The following is a 23,979-nucleotide window of genomic DNA, read 5'->3' as shown; positions in this document are numbered from 1 at the left end:
AGGGTGGATTCAACCACCACCGACTGGTGAAGTTGCTGATGCTTATTGAATCTTGCAGCCTTCTGGATGAGGTAAACCCTATCTACCTTCTTATTAATGGGAGGCACTATGAGGGGGGTGTTCCCAAATCCTCAGCAGCAACTTGATCTCATGTACCTAGATCGCCACAATCTCCTTAGGAGGCTCTACGAACTGAAGGATCTCAAGCATTTTGTGCTTGGCATCCTCCTCTGTCAAAATCTGGAATGGGATGACTTCCGCCATCACCCTCACAAACCCTGCACAGGTTAAGTCCTCAGGCAGAGACTTCCTTCGCTCATCTGGAAGAGAAGGGTCTGATGGGAGACCATCTGGGTCCTTGGAGAAGGACTCCGTTTGATCATCCTCCTAGGGGTCATAGGGACGCTCATCCTCATTGTATGCCACAGGGGATGGGGCTTTAGGTGCTTGGCCTACGCCCAGAGGTGCAGGCACTGATGGAACTGGATGGGGGACTACAGGCCTTGGTGCCACCGCTGGCCTTGGCAGAGTTTCCAAGGAGGAGCGACCGGTGACAACCACCGTATCGGTAAGGGGAGACCTTGGTGACCTCAGCCCAGAGGAGATCAACAACAGTCAATCTATGGCACCTTTATACACCAGCGACTTCGACGGAACCAGCAGTCCCCCAAAAGTCAATGGCGTGGTGTCCATTAGTGCAGCTTAGAGGTCCTTCGATGCCGATGTTGCCAGTGGCGATGGCTCAAACTTCCTCGACTCAAAGAGCAGATCCATCTTGTCAAGTCAAAGCAGACATCCCTTTGGGGTCATCTGGGCGTAAGAGCGGCAACCCAGGATGTCATGCGAAGCCCCTGGAGGTGGCCATGATGGGGCAAAACAAAAGGGCCAAAACTCAGAATGATGGCGCTGGGCGTCAATGGCCAACGAGCACCGAGGCAACGCCACCACAGGGGGAATTGACTGCAAAAGGAAACTTACCTGAAATTTATTTATTTATTTATTTAAGTTTTTTTATATACCAACATTCAGGACGATAGTCCCATCATGCTGGTTCACAAGAAACAGGGGTGCAATAATAATAAGACTTTACAATTTGAACAAAAGTGCAGAAAAGCAGTTACATATAACAAGGAAATCAATAACTTGGAGTGAGAAGGAAAATGAAGATCAGATGATTATATATATGTATAAATAGCATTGTATAAATAACATTGTAAGAGGTGGCTATTAATGTTATTATTAGTGAAGCGTGTTGATTGATGAGTTAAATAATGTTGGAGTTAGGAAATGCCTGCGTGAATAGCCACGTCTTGAGTTTTTTCTTGAATGTTGAGATGCTGGGTTCCATTCTAAGATCCGGGGGAATGGAGTTCCATAAAGTTGGACCGGCTGTGGAGAATGCCCGATCTCTAAGCGTGATGTGTCTGGTAGTTTTGGCTGGGGGTACTTGAAGTGATCCTTTGTAAGCATCTCTTGTCGGTCTTGTTGAATGGTGTAATCGGAGGGGGATATGGAGGTCGATTGGAGCTAATTGATGGATGTTTTTGAAAATGGTGAGAATGGCCTTGTAGATTATTCTGAAGTGTATGGGCAGCCAATGAAGGTCCATCAGGATTGGGGTTATGTGTTCTCTTCTCCTGGTGTTAGTGAGTATACGGGCGGAGGCATTTTGGACCATTTGCAATGGTTTGGTGTGTGATGAGGGGAGACCAAGCATGATGGTGTTACAATAGTCCAGCTTTGCGAAAATGATTGATTGTAGAATCGTTCTAAAGTCATGTGTGTGGAAGAGAGGTCGTATTCTTTTCAGCACTTGGAGCTTATAAAAGCAGTCTCTGGTGGTTTTGTTGATGTTAGCTTTCAGGTTTAGGTGATTGTCAATTAGAACTCCTAGGTCTCTTACTTGTGTAAAACCCTGACTAAGGAGTCTATGAGAAGGCACCAAAAGGGACCCAGTGATGGATCAAAGAGAAAAAAATTGAGAAAAAACGTGAAAAAAGTTTTCCATGAGGCAAAAAGCCAAGTTTTGAACTCATTCAAACCGCAAGGCTCACAGCTCCACAGAAAAAAAAAGAGAATGAAGAGGAATCCCGTGTGGGCATGCTGGGCATGCTCAGTATGCCTAGTCAGAGTTCTAGAAACTTTGACATAAGTTTTCCGCATTAGTCTCCATCTGATAAGAACATAAGAACATAAGAAATTGCCATGCTGGGTCAGCCCAAGGGTCCATCAAGCCCAGCATCCTGTTTCCAACAGAGGCCAAAACCAGGCCACAAGAACCTGGCAATTACCCAAACACTAAGAAGAACCCATGCTACTGATGCAATTAATAGCAGTGGCTATTCCCTAAGTATAATTGATTAATAGCCATTAATGGACTTCTCCTCCAAGAACTTATCCAAACCTTTTTTGAACCCAGCTACACTAACTGTACTAACCACATCCTCTGGCAACAAATTCCAGAGCTTTATTGTACGTTGAGTGAAAAAGAATTTTCTCCAATTAGTCTTAAATGTGCTACTTGCTAACTTCATGGAATGCCCCCTAGTCCTTCTATTATTCGAAAGTGTAAATAACCGAGTCACATCTACTCGTTCAAGACCTCTCATGATCTTAAAGACCTCTATCATATCCCCCCTCAGCCGTCTCTTCTCCAAGCTGAACAGCCCTAACCTCTTCAGCCTTTCCTCATAGGGGAGCTGTTCCATCCCCTTTATCATTTTGGTTGCCCTTCTCTGTACCTTCTCCATCACAACTATATCTTTTTTGAGATGCGGCGACCAGAATTGTATACAGTATTCAAGGTGCGGGCTCTCCATGATGTCACCCATATGTGAGGACTAACATCCTGCTGTCCTCGGAAAATAAATAAATAAATAAATAAATAAATATAAAAAATTATAGGTAGGCGCCAACCTTTGACATTATAAATTATAATTAATTAAGTAGAGGTTACATAATCTTCAAATCTGACAACTAATTTTGCAGTCTGACTTTCCCACATCTTCCACACTGAGAGTTAACAACGGTTCCTTTAGTTCATGTCAGTAAAATATTGCTATTTATTGCTCTTGAAATTTGAGGCTGAAGTCAGAGTGTACCTTCTGCAGTAAGACTTCAGCCCTACATGGGTTGTTAGCTAATTGGACTTAAAATGTTATTTGCACATACTTTTACATGTGCAAGCACCCAGGCAGTTTTCAAAAGGCCAGTTATGTGCATAAAATCAGAGATCATGTGCTTACATCTTTTTGAAAGTTTCCTCTAAGTCCTGGATTTAGATATTTTTAAAAAAACGTTCATCGCTGTCATGGTGGCTCACATAAATTAAACGTGACATTTTATATCAGAATCATTAAACAACAGAAGGTTGATATTCAAAAGCTTTGCCCAGTTAAATTTTGGACACAAACCAATAACCTGAACATTTCTCCTCGCTCCCCAGCTAAATTTCCACCAGATAACTCATTTCCTACACAAAATTTAGCCAGATGAAAGTAATGGAGGCATTCTGGGGGCATGGGGAAATTTTAGCTGGTACGCACTGATATTCAATGCTGCGCAGCTAAATTTAGCCGGATATCTGTTCTAAAGTTACTGGAATAATTTTAGCCTGGTGTATTCATTGGAACACTTATATGGGTATATTCTGTTCAGTATTTGGGTAACTTCACCTAGGTAACTTTGCCCAATGAATATTAACATTTAAGTTCCTTATGCTTTTATTATTTAGGTGGCAGTTTTCAAGGAGAATCTCCATAGTAAGTGGGGGTTTAACCACAGAGAAGGCCCCTTTGAAACTTGCCCCACCCCTCTCTGGGTTAAAGTATGCACCCTGATGACAGTGGGGGAAACTGTGGGGGCTGGGGGCAGGGCCAGGAGCCAGGGGATAGGGGATGAGGCAGTCTACAGAAAGTAAGCTCAGGATTTCATGTGGAAATCCAGAAACCTGGTTTCCACTGCTTAACTCCACAGCAGCAAAGTATGCTGGGTAAATCCTTCCTGCAAGCACCACAGATTTTTTTAAAGGAAAAATCCATGGGTAATTTCCCTTTACAAATCAGCTAGCCATCCCATGGGTTCAAACTGTTCACCAGCCTACAGCCTGCCTGTAAACACTGTCCTTGTAAATGTTTATGCATTCTTCCTTGTGATGTATATCTATCTATCTATCTATCTATCTATCTATCTATTAGGGTTGCCAACTGGCTGCAAATTTTCAGGACAAGCTGATCCAGTTCTGGTTTTACTCCGCTGCATGCAGGGACATGAAGTCTTGCTTTTCTAAGGAAATGCAATTAGGAAGTCAGAACTACAAGCCCCAGCATGCAATGGAGCACAACTGGATTAACCTGTCCTGAAAATTTAGAGCCCATTTTCAAAAGGAAAACTTTCCCTTTGAAAATTGGCCAAGAAAATGTGCATCTCCTTTTTGTATGGCTGCTTTTTCCAGGTAAGATTCCATGCATACTTTTGAAAATTCTAAAAGTCATGTGTTGTTTCACCCCCCCATCCATACCAGACTTCCAGGAACACCTCCCCCCCAGATGTGGTTAAAAATACATGTGCAGTTGTACCGGATGTGTAGTTTTACCAGCCCACAGGGAGGGCAATGTTTAATAAATCCATTCCTATGGGTAAAGCGTCGTTTTATCTAAGGCATTAGCTTTGGAAAATCAAAACTCATTATGTCCCTTTTATCACATCATTCTAAAGTGAATGATGGCGCAAAATGCAAAACCTTTTCTTTACAACAAGAGGCATCCCTCCACTCCATTTTTCCTCTTGCATATGATTCATTTCAGGCATTTATATCAGGAGTCTTCACAATTGTAAGCAAAATATGATGCATTACCAATTTTTTTTAAATCCCTCAACACAGAAGACCTCTTTTCAAAATGGGTCTATACAATAAAGGTTTTCTTTCGTGATGTACGTATGGGGAAAATGCTTAGGACATTCAGCCCAAAGCTATTGTAAAGTCATCCAGAGCTACTCACCACTGCGAATGGATATTGATTTCCACTTCTAGCAGTAGAAGTGTTCCATTGCAGGAAGCCTTTCCCCAACTCTTCTCTGCCAAGTCACTATAGCTGCACGTTTTATGGGATAAGCTGGTGCCACATTCTCTCAATTGATATTCTCTCCTTGCGGTTTCCCTACAAATAAACAATGATAGATTAGCTACCTCTACTGAACACTTACTGAACACAAATGGTAGTTGCTGGTCTCTGTTGGAAAATTTGCTCCTGGCATTGTAACAGTTCTCAAGCAATATAGCACAACTACCCTTAAACCCTTCTTTATTACAATGTGTAAGGTTCCATTTAATTGGCAGAGAGGTGAAGAGTTCTGAAAGGAGCGAGCTGTCAAGAATATAAGAGCTGGTTCAATTATTTACAGGTACTTCTATTCATGAGACAAAAGATAAAAATATAGGAAAGGGGGAAATAATTTACCTGTGTATTATTTAGCTATTCAATAGGGTAAATGTCTAGTTACTAGAGCAACTATCTCTGTATAGCACACCAGGTACCCTCGTCTACAGTAACCCTTCTCAGGAAAAAAACAAACCATGTATCCCCTTATATCAGGGTTTGCATTGTCATCTCTATAACAACTAAGCTTAGTGTCAAGGAATAAACACTGAACAAGATTCACTATGTACAAGGTTTGATACACAAGGGCACTATGGTATTTGATGCAATCATAGCAAGAGACATTTTAGAAAAACCATGTACATCATCTCCAACTGCTCACATTTTTTTTCTCTCAGTTTAGCTATGATAGCCTGCTACTTCACAGGGAGTTATAAAATTATATTTTCAATGTGAAAGTGATGGCAGCAGAACATGGCTGCCTGCTACTGACTCTTCCCCCTCCCCTTTATACTCCTTGTCTTTCTGCCTTTCTTTGGGCCTGGAGTAGTGTGGCACCAGGATGTCAAGGGAAAGGCAGACAAATAAGGGGTTTTTGTTCTTTTTTGTGTTGTTGCTTGCAGGTTTATGGGGGTGGATGCTACTCTTGGGATAGCAAGGATAGAAGACAATAACATTCAACACTATGCTGATTAGTTTTAAAGCAGATGGAGAAAAGAGAAGAAATAGTCAAATAAAAACTCAAACAATAACTGTAACCCAAAGAAATAAAAACAAATATCTATACAAATATTTTTGTGTGGTATCATCCAGGTTCTGATATTTTCACATGCTACATGATATTTTAGAAAATGATCATTTCACAACATTTTCTCTCTTCTTTTTTATAGAGTCCCAACACTATATGTAAATCATAAATTCAAACTTAAAGTGAAGCACTGCATGCTATGTAAATGTCCTTCCACTCAAAATATGAAACTGTATAAACCTTTAATCATATAAGATCTTGACACTGCTGTTTCACCCTCAATGGGCTGCCTCATGGAGAAACCACTTCTAGCAGTTGTCTAAAATAGTGTCAGCATCATAACTCCGCATGAGCTGGATAACTTTTCTCCACCCCAGTCTGCCCCTGATTTTTCCAGCTAAGTCGGATATCTTAGTGGGATAAGTCAAGGATGGCTAAATCAGAGGGAAGATCAATCCTCCAGGCTTGTTGGGCTAAGTCTCTATTTAGTTGGACAAATCCCTTTGTATATGGATCCCTAGGTGTTAAATTTAGACTTCCCATTGACTAGCCCCTAGGTGAGGTGCTCAGCACTGGAATTCAGTGCCAAATTCCTAACTTCACTCCCCCAAACTTGCCCCTGTTCTGGCCCTTCCTAAAGGCACCTCAATTTAGGTATCTATTGGCCAGATCTAAGTGCCTAACTCTTAATGTTAGAGTCCTAGATCTTCTGAATACCAGGTTGTTAGTGAGTAGACTAGTAATGATGATTTTAGTGTGCAAGTTAAATATGTTTTATCGTGCACACTCAAACTGATTTAGCATAGCCTTTTGTAACTCAACTCTTTTGCCATAAATTCTAAAATGGAAGCAAAAATGTGTAAATTAAAATGTATAAATGCCTGGATATGTTATCATTTTCCATCTCTTTTATTCAGCTCATGTTTTTGTGATTGGCAATCACTATCAGTAAACCCAATCTTCTAATCACCAATGAAGAAGAAGCTGCCCTACTCTTGATGCTATACTTTGGGGGGGCCTGCTGCCATTTTATCTTGCTGCTATATCCCTGACGCACCACTCAGCTTTGCTGGCATATCCCAGACTCTACAGCTTAGGTTTCCTGCCACCATTATGCCTTGCTCCTGTACCCCTGATGCAGCACCTTGGGAGTCTTGCTACCACCTAGCCTTGCTGCCATACCCTATATGCTACATATTGGGGGTCTTTCTCTCACTCAGCCATGCTGCCTCCCCACAGACTTTAAACCTTGGGAAGCTTGCTACCACTTTGCTTCGCTGCCAAATCTCAAAACTCTATGCCTTGTGGTGTTTTTATGCCACTCCTTGTGCTGCTTTGCCCTTTTATCGATGCCTGGGCTTTTTCCTGCCACTTTGCTGCTTGGTTCCTGTAAGGATAGCCAAGCAAATCTTCACAAGCTGGAGCAGGAATCACGCTGACTCCAGCTTTTCTTCGTGCAACTTAAACTTTATTATCACATTTAAAAAAAAAAAAGAGCCATCAGCAAACTGCCTACCTTCTTAGCAGTGTACTTTACAATATCTTCTTCCAGAGATGGTCAAGAACTTCTGCTCCTGGACATGCAAGGCCTTCTGATCTCAGCTGGGGTCACATTCTTATCCCCCTCCCAGTAGGGCCCTGTCCACAGAGGTTTCTCTCACTATAGGATTTAAGGTGGACCAGGTTAGATGCCTGGTCCTGCACATGTTCAGGAGGGGTTTTAGGGACACTCCTTCACATACCCTTCCCCTCAGCTTGGACCCGTTGGTCCAAGCATTTTCACTCTCTCTGGATCCCAACCAGAGAGGTGCCTCAAATCCCCACTCTCTATTAAATGATAAAATAGTTTTTTCTCTTTGCACTTGGAGCCAGATTGCTTCAAAACTTCAATGCTCTGCAGCATTAGCAGCACTTCTGCTAGGGCACACACCATAAACTTTTTCACTTCCTTGTCCTCCCCTTTGAGACTTAGATTTTCTCTGTGCCTAGCGTAGAGAAAAAAATCCCCAAACTGACACTATATATAAGGATAGCCAAGCAAATCTTCACAAGCTGGAGCAGGAACCTCACTTACTCCAGCTTTTCTTCATTCAACTTTATTAACACATTTAAACACATACATCAGTAGACTGCCTACCTTCTTAACAGTGTACTTTACAATGCCTTCTTCCAGAGAGGGTCAAGAACTCCTATTCCTGAACATGTGGGGCCTCCTGATCCCAGCTGGGCTCATACTCTTATCCCCATCCCAGCAGGGTCTCACCCATGGAGCTCTCTCTCTCTCATTGTAGGGCTTAAGGTGGACCACGCTAGATGCCTGGTCCTGCACAGGTAAAGAAAGGTTTTAGAGCCACTCTTTCACAATTCCCCCTTCAAGGTGCCTTAGGATATTCATACCACTCTTATTGACACTTTGTCCCTCTTATCCTGCCTTTGGGAGGTCATGCCACAGTTACTGGTGCCCTCTTTTGAAACACTGGGCTGTTCTTCCCACTCGCTGCTGCTTTGCTTCTCTCATAGTGCCTTGGAGAACTCCTACCATTGCTGTATCCTTTTGTCCCTTTTCCGTGTTATAGGCTATTCATTAGGGATGTGCATTCGTTTCATCCGTTTCATACGTTTCCTATACAAGCATAAGAACATGCCATACTGGGTCAGACCAATGGTCCATCAAGCCCAGCATCCTGTTTCCAACAGTGGCCAATCCAGGCCATAAGAACCTGGCAAGGACCCAAAAACTAAGTCTATTCCATGTTACCATTGCTAATGGCAGTGGCTATTCTCTAAGTGAACTTAATAGCAGGTAATGGACTTCTCCTCCAAGAACTTATCCAATCCTTTTTTAAACACAGCTATACTAATTGCACTAACCACATCCTCTGGCAACAAATTCCACGGTTTAATTGTGCGTTGAGTAAAAAAGAACTTTCTCCGATTAGTTTTAAATGTGCCCCATGCTAACTTCATGGAGTGCCCCCTAGTCTTTCTACTATCCGAAAGAGTAAATAACCAATTCACATCTACCCTTTCTAGACCTCTCATGATTTTAAACATCTCTATCATATCCCCCCTCAGCAGTCTCTTCTCCAAGCTGAAAAGTCCTAACCTCTTTAGTCTTTCCTCATAGGGGAGCTGTTCCATTCCCCTTATCATTTTGGTAGCCCTTCCCTGTACCTTCTCCATCGCAATTATATCTTTTCTGAGATGCAGCGACCATGTAATATGAAACGCATGTAATATGAAATGTATGAAACATATGAAACGAATGCACATCCCTACTATTCATTGCCACTTTTGATGCAACTTTGCCACAGTGTCGGTGCCTTGGAGTTCTCTTCCCCTTCTGATGTGTCTACCCAAACGTTTCATTAGAATTGATTAAGAAACCCCATTTGTGAAGCTCAAAATAGGCTGTATTGACCTTTGCTGGAAATGAAAAACAAATGGAACAAAAAAATGACAATATTTTTTATTTCAAATGAATGGAGGTGACTTATGAAACACATATAAGAACCAAAATGAAAATTTTGCCTTTGCCCATCCCTATGACTCATATTTCTGGAATTTTGGACGTCTATGGGGCTGAATCTACAGTTTGTGGTATGGGGATAATGTGCTTGGGACTTATGTGCAAAAGTCATGATTTGTGCATAAATCATGTTTTTAGCACAGAAAACATTGTTTATGTGCAAAAATCATATTTTATGCAAGAGAGCATATTTTGTAAATGCATTTTTGGGTTAGCATGCTTTTTTAAAAAAATTCTCAATACGTTAGTGTACCATTAGCTTTCTGTATCAGGAGTTATTTTTTAGAGTGAGAGTAAAGAAAACATTTCTCAGTGCACTTTTTTACTCATTCATTTTCTGTTTCAATTTCACTCATTCTGAAGTTTTCTGTCCTCCTCATCTTATTTTTATTGTTTATTGACCTTCATTTTCCATGTATCCAAGGTGACTAAGATGATTACTGCACTACTTTAGCCAGGAAGAAAGTTAAGAAAGTCAAATAGAGGAAATCAAAAGAGATGAAAGATTATACAAAGGGATCCATTTAGCAAATTTCACGGTTACACAGAGGTCTCTACATTCTAGCAACAGTCATACTTGGTCCATTCCAAACACATATTTATCTATTCTAATTCATTAGGAATCTGATGGTAAGGTATTTTTTTTTCTCCCAAAGGAATGCTATCCTTTCAGAACATTCTGTTGTTTAAAAGAAGTCACGTTGGATATCCTCATTCATTTATTCATACTTTTCAACAACTTGTTTTGAAAAACACTGAGCTCTTAGAAAGAAGAAAACAATCTAATAAAGAAAGAAAATAGGGCCATGGGGAGAATAATTTTCAAGCATCCTGCCTAACGTCTGCAACAAATATGTGCATAAGTTACAATAAATTTCAAAGAGAACTTGACACACACAAGTTCACTTTGAAAATTATCCCACCAAATCTAACTCCCACAAGTTACATCTGCTATCCAAAAATGTGCATGAACCCTGCCGGTGCACGATCGCCTGGCACGGTAGCAAATGACTGCTGTGCCGGGCGCCTCTAGCCCTGCCCCACCCCCTGACAGCCCCTTTTTCAAGCCCCAGGACTTACACGCGTCCCGGGGTTTACGCGCGTGGCTGGGCCATTTGAAAATTGGCCCGGCAGGCGTAAGTCCCAGCCACGCGCGTAAACCCCGGGATTTACGTGCGCCGGGGTTTGAAAATCTACCCCTAAGGATGTACAGGAGTAAAAAATGTGTTTCATTTTTCAGTTTGTTTTTGGGAGTTTTTTCCCCACGAATATTGATTCATGGAATGTATGATTCATTTCTTTTGCTAAAAGAAAATCATACATGTGACACGCAGTGCAAAAGAGTGGATATCCCCCTTTCACTGCTGGACTATTGTCTGCATCATAGTTTTCTTCAGTTATTAGCAAATTCAAATTTCTAATGGACTGGGGATGTTCAAACTAATCTAAAGGATTTTTAATTTATTGGTTTCTTTTACATTTGTCTGTCAGTGATCCTTCAGAGACTACAATTAATCTATTTATAACTACCCAGTTACATACCTTATTGATCCTTGTTTTGAACTAATAGTGCATCAAATAAATAAATAAAGCTGTTATTGAAAATTTACAAGACGTAGTGTTTTGGTACATGCCTCCCAGTCCTCTGCTGCTGTAAAGAAGGGGGCTATGGGAGCTGAAGCCTAGATGATTTACAGTGTCCTCTAAATTCCTCTGCTGGGGCTGCTGGGAGAAATATACAGATGAACCTTCTGGTTGTCTTCTGCTAGAAAGAGTATGGGGGCTGTGAAAGTTCAAACCTAGCTGTTACGCCCCTCACCTGTCATCTGAAGTAACTCCAGCATAGCCTCCAGTAGCATACTGTTCCAAGGACTTAAGACTGCCTTTATAGGTCCCCTAGATGGAACTTCCTGTGGCGCTGGCTGATGATATCACATCCTCCAGGAGTATATAAGGAAGTCTCTTGCAACCAGCCAGCACCTCAGCAACAGGTTTCCTAGATCCCTTGTGTTCCAGTGTGTGTTGCTATCCTTGACTTGTTCCATCCTTGTACCTTGCTCTGTGTTCCTTGTCATAGTTCCTGAACTTGTCCCTTACTCCTCTGTGCTCTTTTGTTGTCCAGTTCCTTGCCTGCTTGCTCTTGTTCCAGTTCCTGCTTGTTCCTTCCTTGCTTGCCCTGTTGGTCCTATTTGTCTTGTCTGTTCTGTTTGTCTCGGACTGACTTTCTGGATTCTGATCCTGGCCTGGCATCTGTCCTTCTGTTGTCTGCTGCCTGCTCTAACTTCTGTTTGTTACCTGTTCTGCTGTCTGCTGCCTGCCATGACCTCTGGCTTGTTACCTGTTCTGCTAACTGCTGCCTGCCTCAACACATGCTTGCCTGGACTCTTCTCTTGGATTGCCCTGGGGACCCACCTAAGTCCTGCTGGCCTCTGGAACCCAAGGCTTTAACCTGCAGGGAATGGGGCTGGTATAGATGAAGCTCCATTCAGTCCCGCCACAGGGTTTCTCTGCCAGCTGACAGGATGGGCCTAGAGGGCTTCCTCACTAGGCAGCATCAATCATCCCTCAGCACTAGGGGTTCACTACTTCAACAAGCATTATACTAGCTGGCTCACAATGTTCTCTGTATTCATCTGCTGGGGCTACTGGGAGAAGTATGCAGATGAGCTTTCAGATTCTCTGCTGCTAGAAAGAGTGAAACTTAGATGGTTCACAATGTCCACTGGAGTCCTCTGCTAAGAAAAGTATGCAAATGAATTTTCCAGTTCTCTGCTGCTGTAACTAGATTGAAAGCTATGGAAGCTGAAGCTTAGACAGTTTGTGATGTCCTCTGCAGTCCTCTGCTGGGGCTGCTGGGAGAACTATGCAGATGAGACACCACTTACTCCTAAGTGCAATATATATAGATATCATCTTTCATAACAGTTGAGATTCAGATTTTTGTTTCTATTCATCCTTCAGATGCGAAAAATAATTTGAGTGAATCAAGTCAAGAATGTTTAGTTAGGAACAGGAAAAAGATAATGGATCCAAGCATTCATAATGCATTACAGTTAAGAATTAAAGTTTATACAATTTTTTTGTTTACATAGAAAACTTATGGCATTTCTTTTTTGTTTCACATAAGCTGGACAATGAATTCCTGATTTGTAAATATACTGAACACGATCCACAGCTATATTGCATCAAGGTGAAAGTGATGCACAATCTACAAGGCCACTATTAGCACCTGCAAACCATTTTATTATTTAACCTATGTATTGCAAATTCAGAAATGCTCCTGCTGCTGAAAGTTATTACATTCACATCACCCTCAGGATGTGGACAGGGCAACTGTCCAAACCACGAACCTGGGTCTGAAAATTGCTTTCCTCTGCTCTGCCAAAAGAACTTGGAGCTTCCACAGCGTACACACTTTTAGCCGGTTTACAAACAGGAGATCCCAGGGATGCAATTAGGTCAGTGGGCGGGGAGGGGGGTGAACCAGCACATGTATATTCTACTCTCAAATGTACTTGAGCTGCTGTGCCCATGCTTGGCCTCCTGCACAAAAGGCAGGTGCAAAGGGCCCGCAGTACTTCATTTTCTACTAGCTCATTTTCAAAAAGAAGCTTACCTGAGTACTTTCTGCCTCTGAAAACCAGATTTCAAGCATGTGCACATTTTGCAGGTAGACAGCCTGCTGAAAATTGCTCCCCTGTGGGGTTGATTTTTAAGATGACTTGTGTGCATAAAATCCCATTTTCTACCCCTCAGAGGCACTTTGCAAAACAACCAGGGAGTGATGGTGCCGGGGCAGTGCAAGCAAAACTACGCGTGGAACTTGCTTTCAGCATACTTTTCCCTTCACCCGCTGTTGGGAAAGCACTGGCACCAGTCATTTCAATTGTTCAAAGTAGGTGTGTTAATCCACATGCAGAAAGCTATGCCTGCTCAGAAGCAGGGTGTAGCTCTGCATGGGTAAGTCCACGAACGTACTGGGACTAGCCACACATTTTCAAAGCAGACTTACACACGTAAGTTCGCTCGGAAAATTCAGGCTGACAACTATGGACCCTAGCTCTGGACAGCTTGTTTGAAAATTACCCTCTCTATGGGCCTGATTTACTAAGCATTTTTCCCCATAGGAAAAACCTTAGTAAATCCAGGCAAGTCAGGTTGTGGATCTCATCTTACAAGGCACAGCATAACTATGAATTAAGTCACCTGCATAGAGTTCTGCACTTTGTGCTAGATGATAAGTGAGGGGGGAAATACATTACCAGTTTCTATTGCAAAGGCCATTTTAAGTGATTAGATGTGATTTAGCCATTTAAGGCAAAGCAGTTATACTTGACTCAAATACGGCATTATTTTTTGCTCAACACTAATGAATAAATCTGTGCAATTCCCAGTTTTCTCATGAGAGTGAAATAATACACATTATTTATGATATATTTAATGCATGTTATGAAACTTTCATGATTCTGAGGGAAGTTGAGCTGCTGAATGCTCCAGTTCAAGGGATGATGTACAAGTATCTTCCGCTTCTGAATTTTAATGTGTCATCAAAGGAGAAATAATGCACAGTATTATTAAACTTAGCACTCGAGGCTACTCTCTGTAGCTATGTAACGATCTTAATACTTACAGCCACATGGTTCTACTATTAGTAGTCTGTACAGGTTTGAATTAAAATTGTTAAATTCTGTAGTCCACATTTCTTATTTGAATATTTTAAAACCTAAAAGTTAGTTTTCTCTGAGTGGCACACATTATTTGATGTAATTAGAAAACAAAGATATAGGAAGGGTATTTTTATAACAGCCTGCCTACAACAAAGTCTTTACTAACTATTTTTAAAGTGAACTTACACCTGTAAGTCCACTTTGTAAATCCTCAAATAATTGGCTGAGTACACGCACGAATTACCTCACACAAAATTACACATGTCCTGCGAAGGACATAATTTATGTGCGGTAGCATATGCACATAATTTTCAAAATCAAAAAATATGTATGCAAGTCTCAACTCTGCTCCAAATCCATTCCTTAAAATGCCTTTCCTCAGAAAAAGAATGCAAAACTGAGTTACACATATACATTTTGGGCCTTATTTTCAAAAGCATTTACACACTTAAAAACAGGTTTTACACATGTAAATGCACGTACCCGAGTAAGTGGGCTTTTGAAAATTGCTACAATATATGTGATTGAATTGTCCATAGGATTTACCTGCGTAAGTGCACTTTACGTGGGTAAATGGCTTTTGAAAATTGCTACAATAGTAGTTATATTTTCACATGTAAATGCTTTTGAAACTTACCCCCTTTTTTATTTTTGTGCACTTTTTATCATATTTAGGGTCCTTCATTTTCAGTTAAAGTCAATTTTCACCCAGAATTTCCCGAAATTTTCCAAAGGTGACAGTCAGTTTAAACCGACATACACCCTAATTTTTGGATGATTAAAAAGCTGCTCCAGAGCTGTAGATGTAGTGTTTCCAGGCCTCCAGCCACTGCTGGAAGCCAGGGTTGGCCAAAGTGTTTCAAGTGCTACCCATGCCATGTTTCAAGTCCCACCTCCTCATACTCCAAGCAGCCAAAGTGCCTGCTGTCTGCTGCCACGAATGTATTTGAAGCAAGCCTTGTCCACCAGAAGTACTTCCCAGCAGGCTCCCTGGCTCTGCACAAAAGCAGATGTGCTGCAGACCATGGGATTTCAGTAAGCATGCTGTTGAAGAAGAGAGAAGCCTGGAGCTACCACCAATAAGAATAATTTATGTTGCTGTGTGGGGAGTGGGGAAGGGAGAGGGAAATTCTTGGCAGGTTGGGGGGAGAGAGAGAGGGACTTGTTAGGGATGGAGGTAGAGATGGGGATGCTGCTGAGTTGGGTGAGTGGGAGAATCTGCTTAATAATGTTTTATTGTCCTGGCTTCTGTCTACAAAACTAAACTCTGATATTTACCCAGAAAAATGAGTCATTTTTTTCAACCAATTTTTTCCTGTTTCTGTTCTTGATATAATAAACCCTCATAAATTCCTAGGAAAAATAAAGAACAATAAAAACAAAAAATGAGTTCCCTAATCATATTACATCAAGCATATCACCTGATAAAGTAATCTAGCAACCATAATAAGGAATATACCATTGATATAGCATCACTAAGCATAAGAAACAAAATACCACCCACAGCCCACAGAGAAGAGATCCACAAGAGAAGTTCTCAGAAGTTGACCTATATCAAACGTTAAAGAGAAACTTGAAAAGAGTGGAAATAAGAGCATAAGAACATAAGATTGCCATACTGCATCAGACCAAAGGTCTATCAAGCCCAGTATCCTCTTTCTAACAGTGGCCAATCCAGGTCGCAAGTACCTGGCAGGACCCCAGAAGTTCGATAGATTCCATGCTGCTTATCCCAGGGATTTCCCCAAGTCGACCTAAATAATGGTTTATGGACTTTTCTTCCTGGAACTTGTCTAAACCTTTTTTAAAACCAGCTTCACTAATAGCTTTCACCACATCCCCCAGCAATGAATTCAATAATTTAATTATGCATTGAGTAAAAAAATATTTTCTCCTGTTTGTTTTAAATGCATCACCTAATAACTTCATTGAATGTCCCCTAGTCTTTGTACTTTTTGAAAGAGTAAACCAATTCTCATTTAACCTTTCCACTCCATTCATTATTTTTTAGACCTCTATTATATCTCCCCTTAGCCATCTCTTCTCCAAATTGATGAGTCCTAACCTCTTTAGCCTTTCCTCAGAGGGGAACTGTTCCATCCCCTTTATCATTTCGGTTGTTCTCTGTATCTTTTCTAATTCTGCTATCTTTTTTGAGATGCAGTAACAAGAACTGCACAAAATACTCAAGGTGCAGTCACACCATGAAGCGATACAGAGGCATTGTGATATTCTCTGTTTTATTCTCCATTCCTTTCCAAATAATTCCTAGCATTCTATGTGCTTTCTTGGCCATCACCCACATTGAGCAGAGGATTGCAAGATATAATACATTACATATTACTCACAATGATACCTAGATCCTTTTCCTGGGTGGTAACTCCCAATGTGGAACCTTGCCTCGTGCAGCTATAATTTGGTTTGCACTTCCCTATATGTATCACTTTGCACTTGTCCATATTAAATGTCATCTGCCATTTGGATGCCCAGTATCCCAGTCTTACAAGGTACTCTTGCATTTTCTCACAATCCTCTTGTAATTTTACAAATTTGAATAATTTTGTATCATCAGCAAATTTGATTACCTTACTTGTTGTTCCCATCTCTAGGTCAGTTATGAATATGTTAAAAAGCAGCAGTCCTGCTACAGATCCTTGGGGCACGCCACTATTCACTTTTCTCCATTAAGAAATCTGACCATTTATCCCTAATCTGTTTTCTATCTTTTAACCAGTTCTCAATCTACAATAGAACATTGCCTCCTAACCTATGACTTAATTTCCTCGAGTCTCTCATGAGGTATTTCGTCAAATGTTTTCTAAAAATCCCAATACACTATATCAACTGGCTATCCACATGTTTATTCATGCCTTCAAAACAATGTAGCAAATTGGTGAGACAAGACTTCCCTTGGCTAAATGCATGTTGACATTGTCCCATTAAACTATCTATAGTTCTTTAGAATAGTTTCAACCATTTTTCCTGGCTCACCAGTCTATAGATTCACAGATTACCCCTGGAACCCTTTTTAGAAACCGGCATTACATCGGTCACCCTCCAAACTTCAGGTAATGTAGCTGATGTTGAAAGTTTACAGATTACTAACAGTACAACTGCAATTTCATTTTTCAGTTTTTTCCAGCATTCTGGGATGTATTCCATCTGGTCCACATGATTTGCTACTCTTTAGTTTGTCAGTTTGTCCTAGTATATCTTCGAGGCTCACTGAGATTTGTTTCATTTCCTCTGAATCATCACTTTTAAATATCACTTCTGACCTGGGTGTCTGCTTTACATCTTCCTCAGTAAAGACTGAAGCAAAAAAAAATAATTTAATCTCTCCATTATGGCCTTGTCCTCCTTTTGGGAAGGTCCAAAGAAACAAACCAGAAACCAATCCAATATTGCAAATCGCGACCAAAAGTAGAGGACCAGTAAAACACCAAGGATTCCTTATTATCACAAACCGTCATAAACAGCCTGACTCAGGCCGAGAAACCTAAATAACATGCTCATTGTATGCAGACATAATTAACCTTATGATAGCAGTGGTGGCCTAAATGGAGAGCTCCTTAGGACTGCCAATTTTTAACTCCATTTACATCCAATGTGGGATACGGGAGTAAAGTACGTCGTGTCAGAGGCTGGCCACTGCTGAATTGTTATTTAGGTTTCTCTGTGACAACAATTTCCAGAGATGAAGTGTATACAGTTGTAGCTTGGTATATGATGAAATTATTTTACAAGATTGCCATAAGGAATCAACCTATTTAACTACAATACCATCATAGCCCCTGAAGCAGCTCATGCATGAGCGAAACTCGGCCTGAGTTGGGCTGTTTATGACGATTTGTGATAATAAGGAATCCTTGGTGTTTTACTTGTCCTCCTTTTGTGCTCCTTTTAACCCGAATCATTAGGCTCCCATTACTTATACCATTACATCATGTGACCAAGTCTTGAGGGGGTACTGCTCTAGCTTTGTTTCTTCTAGATTGATAATTCAGAAAATATCTGATTTATTGATTTATTGATTGATTTATAATGTATCTACAATTCTAGGCAATTTACAATAAACATATCTAGGGGTAGATTTTAAAAGGTGCATGCACTACCCAGTGTGCACACTGGTACGCCCAATTTTATAACTTGCGCATGCAAAATCGGGGGTCGGCAAATGCAAGGGGGTGCAAAATTGGTGCACGCCAAGCCCTTGCCGAGCCACGCTGCCTTCCCCAGTTCCCTACCCCCATCCCACCTTCCCTTCCCCTACCTCCCCCACCCTTTCCCCCCTACCTTTTTCTTTATTTTTTTACTTGTTTTAAAACTTTCTTCAGCCCTGGGGCTGAAGTAAGTTGCGCGTGCCGGCCAACTGGCGGCGCATGATCCCCCCACAGCGGCAAATGGCCGCTATGCCGGGAGCCTCTGACCTCACCCTGCCTCACCCTGGACCACCCTACCCATGCCCCACCTCCTTCCCGCTCCTTTAGTAAAGCCCCGTGACTTACACGCATCCCAGGGCTTTACGCGCGTCACCGGGTCTTTTGAAAATAGGTCAGAGCAAGGTCCTCTGGATTTACGCGCGTAACCCTTTGAAAATCCGGCCCATAGTCAAATAAGCAACAATGGTAAAATAAAAATAGCAAAAATTAAAATAAAAGGACATATAAACTTACAAAATAGATCCATTTAATCATGAGTGGTATTTAAATGTTATAACTGATGTCTGTGTAAATAAATAGGCCTTTAGTGTCTTCCTAAAATCAATTAAGCCTGTTTTTTTTTTTGTTTTTTTTTAATGTTAGATAAAGGTGGGGTGCCAGGTCGCCGATAACCTGTTGCTGCGCTTGTAGCAGAGGAGGGGGGATTGCAGCACTCACATTTGTGTGTTGGCAGCGTCATCACTGGCAGGAGTGGCATCTGCGCTACACGATGACGCCGCCGATGCACTGACGTCACTCCCACGGTGTGGGCAGATGAGGCGGAGCACCTCAAGGATGGTCACAGGGAGGGAAGGGAGGGCAAAGGGGCTGGGCAAGGAGATGGCGCTGGTGATGAAACGGGCATGGGGGGAGTGTGCTGGGCATCCCTGGATGGCCATTGGGTCATTTAAAGCCATCCCGGGGGTGCGGGCAGCAGCACAGGGAGTTTTTCTGGGTAGCACACCCGGGCTCCGACCCTTTTGGATCCTGCTCCCCATGCTGCTGCCTTCGCTGCTAACCCTCCTACCCACCCATTTAATGATATGGTTGTATCAGCTAGTCAGACTTGTTGTAAGAAGAGTTGGTTATGTTTGTCTTCTTGTCATATCAGGGCGGGGTTCCTGAGCCGGGAGGGGGGTGGGGTCACTGGATGCACTGCACAGCATGTGGTATACTCTATTTCAGTGTGATGGGGCTGTCTGCCGCCAGGACCCGCTGACCCCGGAGCAGCAGCAGAACGGACGTCCCCATCCTTCGCCTGGGCAGTCACCTTGCTCGGGCAAGGCGGGTGACCGGAATACCTTGACGATAACTACCTCCCGGAGGGCAGGGCCTTACATGGTTGCAGCGGGCCCCGAGCCAGAGGTGACGTGCTACCTATGCAGAAGGGGGCGCTCTGACAGCTTTATCTATGTTATGGTTCAGGTACATAGTTGTGGTTGTATATTTGTTGTTATTAATAAAGCTGTGGCCAATTTTACTTCACATCTGGTCTCTGAGGTACTTTGAATACGTGAGTGTGTGCAGGTGTTGCTTCTCCCACCCCCCACCCCCACTTTAGCAACAGATGGTCGCAGCTGTGCGGGTTATGCAATCTTGGTAGAGAAAGCTCAAAAAAGTCATATGCTGTATTACCCATTCTAAGCAAAAACATGTAGCAAAATGATTGAACCGAGAGAAAGAGCCTCTTGGTGCATTACGATTATCTTTCCTGTGTAATCATACTAAGGTCTAGAAAAATCCAGATCTTTTCTCCATAAAACAATTTATGTTTATTACGAAAATAAAGATGCCTAAAGGCAAACGTGATCAACACAGTAGCTCTAATTCCTTTCTCCTGGAAAGACTGCTCCAAAAGTCCAATAAGTCCAGACTGTTCACAAACATAAGAACATAAAAAGTATCATGCTAGGTCAGAGCAAGGCCCATTGGGCCCAGCATTTTCTCTCCGACAGTGGCAAGTCCAGGTCACAAGTATCTGTCAGATCCCCAATAGTTGATATACTTCTTATACTTCACTCCCAGGGATAAGCACTGGCTTTCCCTCATCTACCTGGATAATAACTGGTTATGGAATTTTCCTTCGGGAACTTGTCCTCTTTTGAACCCCACTATGTTTGTTGTCTTCACCACATCCTCCAGCAAGAGATTCCATAGCTTGATTATGTACTGAGTGAAACAAAAATTTCCTACAATTTGTTTTAAATGTGCCGATTGCTAGTTTCATGGAGTATCCCCTAGTCCTAGTGTTGTTTGAAAGGGTAAATAACTGTTCCCTATTAAACCATTTCACTCTCTCATTATTTTATAAATTTCAATCATATCCCCTCTGTCATCTCTTTTCCAAGCTAAAAGCCCTTATCTATTTAGCTTTTCTCCATAAGGGAGCTTTTCTATTCCCTTGTAATTTTTGCCTCCCTTCTCTGTACCTTTTCAATGTCCACCATCTTTTTTTTTTTTATAGGGGGTGACCACTACTTCACATAATACTCAAGGTGCAGTTGCACCATGAATCTATATAAGGACATTATGATATTCTTAGTTTTGTTCTCTATTTCTTTTCAAATAATTCCTAACATTCTATTTGCCTTTTTGACCACCACAGCACACTAAGCCGAAGATTTCAAAGTATTATCCACAAGGACTCCAAGGTCCCTTTCCTGGGGAATGTCTCCTAATATGGAACCCAGCATCGTATACTTGTAGTTGGAATTATTTTTCCCTGTGTGAATTACTTTGCACTTGTCCACAGTAAATTGCATCTGCCATTTAGAAGCCCAGCCTCCTAACTCATCGTTCCTTTCACCAGATCATTTATGAATATATTAAACAGAACAGGTCCCAATACAGACTCATGGAGTACTTTACTAACAGCCTTTCTCCATTCAAAAAACTAATCATTTAGTCCTATCCTCTGTTTCCTGTCTTTTATCCAGTTGCCAATCCAAAATAGGACATTGCCTCCAATCCCATGACATTTACATTTCTTTAAGATCGATTTTCCTCTCCTCCTCGCTGACCCTCTGAACTTCTTCCAATATGTAGAAATAAATCTTGCTAATAGGAGGAATAGCCTCTTCTAGAATTTTTAAGATCTCTTGCATATATTTTTTAAAGAGTTCTAAGGGGGACATCAGGAATACTTTAGGGAAGTTGAGTGCCTGCAAATTGAAGTATTTAGAATTTTCAAAATTTTCCTGTGATGTAATACAGCTCTATCCTGCACCAATCCAGCATGCACTGAAAAGGCTTGTCCCAGCTTTTGTTCCAAGCTTTCTATTTGTTGGCCATATTCCTTCAGGACAGATTCATAAGCCTGAACCTTCATATAAGTTTCAGAAAAAAATGTTGTCACAGAGGAATTGAGTTCTCTAGAGAAACCTAAGCAGACCATATCAAATCTAGGATTATAATAACATGTTCAGCATGGTTTTTTTTTATAGAAACAAGAGTCAGAGAGAAAGAAAATGGTCCTGACCCAGGAAAAGAATCAGGTCTCGAAGAATCAATAGGTGATAAACTGGTCACCATACCTCTAGTTCCAGACCCAAGACCAGCTGACAAGTCCTCCCCAGGCTATTCCAATTTTATCTGCATATTACTCCCTTGGACAGCAATCATCTCCACTCTGTCTCCCTCAATAAGTACTGGCTGCGCAATCACTTCAGGTCCATTGGCGCTGCCAATGAAACTTCAACACCATAGCTAGGCAATGGAAGGACAGCTCAAACACCCAGAGTGAGAAACACCAGAGAATGCAGCGGACTACCTGCTTCCTAACCTAGTCCAATAAAGAAAACATTGGTTGACCAACTAGGAGCAACAGATACGTGCTCAACAATGGTGGAGTAACACAGAGGGCATTTCCTTCACTTTTACACTTGCAACTCGGCATTTTAAAAAAAAGGAAATAAATGCAGGTAATAACTGAAAGAGCACACCAAGTGGCACATTTCCACACTCAAACACCATCTTGAATCACCCCATATGCACTTATTTTTATGCATACTGGTGTCGATTTTAAACCCCACGCATGTGCGTCCATGTGTGCGTGGTTCCCGGCGCACACACATGGATGCGATGATATTATAATATGCGTGCTTCAACATGCGCATGTTATACAATATGGGGCGGATTTTCAGAGCCCTGCTCGCCTAAATCCGCCCAAAACCGGGCGGATTTAGGCGAGCAGGGCCCTGCACGCCGGTGAGCCTATTTTACATAGGCCTACCGGCGCGCGCAGAGCCCTGGGACTCGCGTAAGTCCCGGGGTTCTCCGAGGGGGGCATGTCGGGGGCGGGCCCGGTCGTCGCGGCGTTTCGGGGGCGTGTCGGCAGCGTTTTGGGGCGGGTACGGGGGCGTGGCTACAACCCGGGGCAGTCTGGGGGCGTGGCCGCACCCTCCGTACCCGCCCCCAGGTCGCAGCCCGGCGCGCAGGAGGCCCGCTGGCGCGCGGGGATTTACTTCTCCCTCCGGGAGGCGTAAATCCCCGGAGAAAGGTAAGGGGGGGGGTGTAGACAGGGCCAGGCGGGTGGGTTAGATAGAGGAAGAGAGGGGAAGGTGAGGGGAGGGCGTTAGAGGATTCCCTCCAAGGCCGCTCCGATTTCGGAGCGGCCTTGGAGGGAACGGGGGTAGGCAGCGCGGCTCGGCGCGCGCCGGCTATACAGAATTCATAGCCTTGCGCGCGCCGATCCAGGATTTTAGGGGTAGATTTTCAAAAAACGCGAATAGGCGTACTTTTGCTGGCGCATCAGGCGCAAGCAAAAGTACGCTGGATTTTAGTAGATACGCGCGGAGCCGCGCGTATCCACTAAAATCCTGGATCGGCGCACGCAAGGCTATGAATTCTGTATAGCCGGCGCGCGCCGAGCCGCGCTGCCTACCTCCGTTCCCTCCAAGGCCGCTCCGAAATCGGAGCGGCCTTGGAGGGAATCCTCTAACGCCCTCCCCTCACCTTCCCCTCCCTTCCTCTATCTAACCCACCCGCCCGGCCCTGTCTACATCCCCCCTTACCTTTCTCCGGGGATTTACGCCTCCCGGAGGGAGAAGTAAATCCCCGCGCACCAGCGGGCCCGCGGGCCCTCCTGCGCGCCGGGCCGCGACCTGGGGGCGGGTACGGAGGGCGCGGCCACGCCCCCGGACCACCTCGGGCCGTAGCCACGCCCCCGTACCCGCCCCCAAAACGCTGCCGACACGCCCCCGAAACGCCGCGACGACCGGGCCCGCCCCGACACGCCCCCCTCGGAGAACCCCGAGACTTACGCGAGTCCCGGGGCTCTGCGCGCGCCGGTAGGCCTATGTAAAATAGGCTCACCGGCAGGCAGGGCCCTGCTCGCCTAAATCCGCCCGGTTTTGGGCAACTGAAGGTACTGTTATGGGATTGCCTGAGGAAAGCTTGGGGGAACCATAGGTTCTTTTCACCTTGGAAAAACCACATGGCTTACAATAGAAGGGGT

At 43.0% G+C, this 23,979-nt stretch overlaps 1 protein-coding gene across 4 annotated transcripts in view; it reads right to left on the bottom strand.

The window, feature by feature from the left end:
• Positions 1 to 23,979, bottom strand: part of CHRM3 (cholinergic receptor muscarinic 3) — a 1,211,018-nt gene that overhangs the window by 956,599 nt on the left and 230,440 nt on the right. For 3 of the 4 annotated variants that reach the window (XM_029593910.1, XM_029593908.1, XM_029593912.1), the window contains exon 2: positions 5,001 to 5,159. The gene's annotated coding sequence lies outside the window, so the exon portion shown is untranslated. Of the gene's footprint in view, positions 1 to 5,000; positions 5,160 to 7,642; positions 7,699 to 23,979 lie in introns of those variants that run through there. The other variant, XM_029593911.1, reaches the window with a different exon arrangement.

The sequence above is a fragment of the Rhinatrema bivittatum genome, chromosome 3, assembly GCF_901001135.1.
Source record: "Rhinatrema bivittatum chromosome 3, aRhiBiv1.1, whole genome shotgun sequence".
NCBI lineage: Eukaryota > Metazoa > Chordata > Amphibia > Gymnophiona > Rhinatrematidae > Rhinatrema > Rhinatrema bivittatum.
The sequence above is the reverse complement of the archived record's forward strand: the minus strand, read 5'-3'. Positions and strand labels throughout refer to the sequence as shown.